At 34.3% G+C, this 4,302-nt stretch overlaps 1 pseudogene; it reads right to left on the bottom strand.

Moving 5' to 3' along the window:
• Nucleotides 1-244: 244 nt before the first annotated feature.
• On the bottom strand, nt 245-2,005 carry LOC124836373 (AT-hook motif nuclear-localized protein 23 pseudogene; annotated as a pseudogene).
• Nucleotides 2,006-4,302: the final 2,297 nt, after the last annotated feature.

Raw genomic sequence — 4,302 nt, 5'->3', positions numbered from 1 at the left:
CATTTAAGTTGTTGTATTTTTTAGACATGAACTTTATTTTTGTGAATATATACATACACATGCACGAAAGGCTTATAAAAATAAAACCGTACATGTCAGCCTTATATTTATCAGTGAATCCCTAGTTTAGTTATATGCATACATTTATACAGAAGCACCAATTATAAATTAATCCTAAGCTTGTGAAAGAAGCAAGGAGGTATGAATAAATATATTTAAAAATAGGACGCCATAAAAAGGCACAGAAATAAAGGAGACGGGGAAGGGGTAGCTGGTTATGGGGTTGTGACTCACAAGTTATTGCTTTGCTTCATGTCGGAACGACAACCAGCTCCTTGAAACATGTAGCTAGGTAGTGCAAGTCATGTTAATAATTAAAAGGCAAATCCTCAAACAGAAAAAAATAAAATAAAATAAAATAAGCAGAGACATGTAATTAAAGAGAAAGCTAGTAATTAATTAAATTATACAGCAGTGTTCCATGTTATAATAATGGAGGAGGAAATAAAGAGATGAAATGAGACTAAAACCCGCCACATAATCATGATCTCATATCATATCGCAGTATCCATTAATTAACATCGGTAGCAGAAAAGGAAGAAGAGAAAACTAATCATAGTATTTATGTAGTCCATGAATGTGCTGACCTTGTAATAACATACAGTAATCCCTTGAAGAAATCCTTGATGGGTGAAGATGGATCTGAAGAGAAAGAAGAAACTCAAAAAGGTGGTGGACGTGAAGCAGCGTTTCCCCCCCAACCCTCACCGGGTAACTGAACGTTCTGCATATTCAGAGGTAAATTGAAGAAGGGAAGTCCCGAAGAAGGGTCAGGGAAAGAGTTGTTATTGCTATTGTTGCCGTTGTTATTTCCAACTCCGTGAGACGACGTCGTAGGGGGTGCCTGAATCTGAAGCTGTTCTTCTTCTTCTAACGGTAGCCTCTCGTAGGCTACGTTCGTGAACGACGCCGCGATGACGATCACCGGCCCCGCTGCGGTCAGCTCTCCAACCACGTTTCCTCCGACAACCTGGCCCTGCCCTCCGGCCACATAGATAGTGAGGCTGGTAGCCCCAGGCGGAGCCGGCGGCGGGAGGAAGGAGCCGGAGAGGGAAAGAATCTCGAAGCGACCGTGGAGCGTGACGACGGCGCCAGCAGCGGCCGGCTGGCGGAGGCTGACATTGGTGACGGTGCCGCTGCCGCTGAGGATGCAGATCCCGCGCTGGCGGCGGCGCGCGTAGGTGGTGACGCAGTCGAATATGTCGGAGCCGCTTCCGACCTCGAGGATGTGCGCTCGGAGAGTGTTGGCGCTCTCCCGCGTGATTATCACCGGCGGCTTCGGCTTGTTCTTGGATCCCGGTGGCCTTCCACGTGGACGCCGACCGACGACATCACCGGGACCCGAGGAAGCTAGTTCCAATCCTTGGCTTCGGTCATCGTCATCGAACGGCACCCCTCCACGGTTGTGTGGCGGCGTCTCTTGGTCCTCTGAATCGTGATGGAGTTGCTGCAAGTGCAAGTCCGGTCTGTGAAGGTTTTGAACAAAGCGTGAAGCGCTTCCTAAATCCAAACCAGCCATAGACACATCCAAGAGAGAGAGAACGATATATAAATATAAATAGCACACGACTTATAAAAAAAAAGGGTTATATTATAAGATAGAAAAAAAAACAGAAAACAAGGAGAACAGAAATGATTATATTATGGAGAAAGAAGGAAATATAGTTAATAAATAGTAGAGTTTTTTGTTGGGCTAAGAACAGTGTTGGTTTGTTTATGGTTACTTTAAGGTAAGTGGTGTGAGTGTGTGGAATTAGAAGGAAGGAAAAGACAGAAGAAGAAAAGGAGATGGATGGGGTGGGTTTTGAAAAGAAGATGGAGTGCAGTGTGAGAAAAGGGAAGAAGAAAGAAGAAGAAGAAGAAGAAGAAGAAGAAGATGATGAGAAAGAATGGGTGAGAGAATTGAAATGAGGTTGAAGGAGAGGCAAAGACTCACAATGCAGTCATTTGCTTGGGCAAACAAAAAGTTTAAAATAATAATAGGCATATGTACTATAAAATATAACAATTAGTTGAGCCAAATCTTTTTAACACACTTGCTCCGATGTCTTTCTTACTCCCGTTAGAAGAGCGTGGACGCCACGCGATCTTAACTTCATTACACTTTATTAAGTCAACATTTCTACCATCAATTATTGCTTAGCTTTTCATTAATATTTTTCTTTTTGCTCGATCTCAATTTATATATACTTTTAAATTTTCTCTAATTTATTATCTAAATTATAATTTTTAATTTTTTTCTACTAAATATCGGTAAGATTTACTTCATGCGGGGTCCTCGTCGGTAATTTCCACATTATTGCAATTGTTTTTTTTTTCTACTGAGAAGGTAAGCAATGATGACAGAGCGTTATAGTTGTTAATGTACTATAGTTAGGATAAAATTAACAACTAATTAAATATATAATAAAAAAATGTATTTACTAATGAGGACAGTAAAAAGTTCAGCTTATTTTAAAAGGACTTATCCAGTACCAAAATAAAAAATAAATTTAGATACGAAAAGGGTAGCCAGTGAGTCTTATAGCAATAACCCATCAAACATCACTCAGGTAAAGAACCATATCATATACACAGATTGTGGTATTATATATTTTATTTATTGGGGTTTAAAATAAAATAATTTTATTATGTAGATCTTCTTAAAAGTTAAATTGAAGGGCCACCATTTGATCCAAATACTTGACAGAACTAATAGTTAGTTGGATTTCGTAAACAACAAAAGTTATTTTAATTAAAAATTTTACATGAAGAATAATATCATTAAAAAAAAGCAAAGAAATTAACTATTCCCTTAAAAATGTAAATGAAGGAAAAAAATATGAGAAAAGCTTAAATTGTTTGTTTTGTTGTCGGACGAAAAGAGTAGAATAAAAAATTACTATCCTGTGATTCTTACCATTATTAGGATAATATCTAATTGTAGTCTACAATTTTTTATTTAATAGCTCGATCGCAATACAGTAAAACTGGATGAGTAAACAATAAATTCATCACATTAAAATAGGTTTTATATAGTCCCTTTATTTTATAACGCTTACTTTTTGAGTCAAACACTTAACTCAATAGAGAATATTTCTTCTTACCTTGAGTTGAGTTTAGAAAGGGAATTTTAAATATATCAAAACTGAATTAATTTTATATTTATTTTTTAAGTTCTTTATTTGAATAATAAATTTTAAATTTATTAATTTTTAAAAGAAAATTAAAGAACATAAATTTGATAAATTTTTTCTAGTTAATTTTAGTTGATATTATTCTTTCTCAAAATTTGTCAAAATTGTTTAACTAATATTAAAAAAAATAATAACGCTGACATTTTTTAATGTATCACAATGATTTAGACCGACAACGATCAAGATTATTTTTGCAATGTTGATAATTTGTGGGATTTTGTTATTTATAGCGTTTGAATTTATAAAAAAAATTGATGAAAAAATTATAACTAGTGATGGTTAAAAGTGAACAACCCAAAAATTCAAGAAAAATAACTAATAGTAATTAATTATGTGAAAGAAAATTAAAATAACAATTGATAGCCAGAGAAGATTATTTTTCAAAATATATTTAAAATGAACTTATAAGTTCTTTAAAATTACATTTTTTTTTTCAAAAGCATCAATTCAATATCTATACTAATTCTTCAATTATCTATTCTTGTTCCGTGTTACTTTCAGCCTTATTTTTTATCTCTGCTTATTTATATAAATCATATTATCATGAAACAAGAGAAGAAAACAAGAAACACAAGGTAAACTAATTTTTACAAGAATAGATGTCAATATATACATTATATATTACAAGTTGAAACATTTCAAATTTATTTGAGAAACCAATTATTTTGTTAAAAATCCTGTCAAATATATACAGAATCTTAGTTTTTTAGAAAGAAAAAGAAAAACAACTATAACCAAAGCATACGTTGATGATCATCATCCTATTTGCTACTGCATGGTGTCCAAGATGAATTAATTAATACTCGAGAACACGCATGAAAAATATAGAATTAAATTAAATAAGTAGCAAAGGAGATGAAAATTTAACAAGATATGTTATTGGGTATAGTAAATTAAGAAATGAAATGACATCAAGATGTGTAGTGGGTAGCGCGTGTGCGTGTGAACGAGTAGAGAAGAGAGATAAAGATTGTGCGTGTGTGGGTGGGGTTTAGAAGAGGAATATGGATGGTGATGTATTGATGTAAATAATGAAAAAAGATATTTTGCGATATTTTTTTTACAA

This window comes from Vigna umbellata, chromosome 1 (assembly GCF_029865625.1).
Source record: "Vigna umbellata cultivar VRB3 chromosome 1, Vumbellata_1.0, whole genome shotgun sequence".
In the NCBI taxonomy this organism is placed as follows: domain Eukaryota; kingdom Viridiplantae; phylum Streptophyta; class Magnoliopsida; order Fabales; family Fabaceae; genus Vigna; species Vigna umbellata.
Note: the sequence above shows the minus strand (reverse complement) of the source record. Positions and strands in the feature narration are given on the sequence as shown.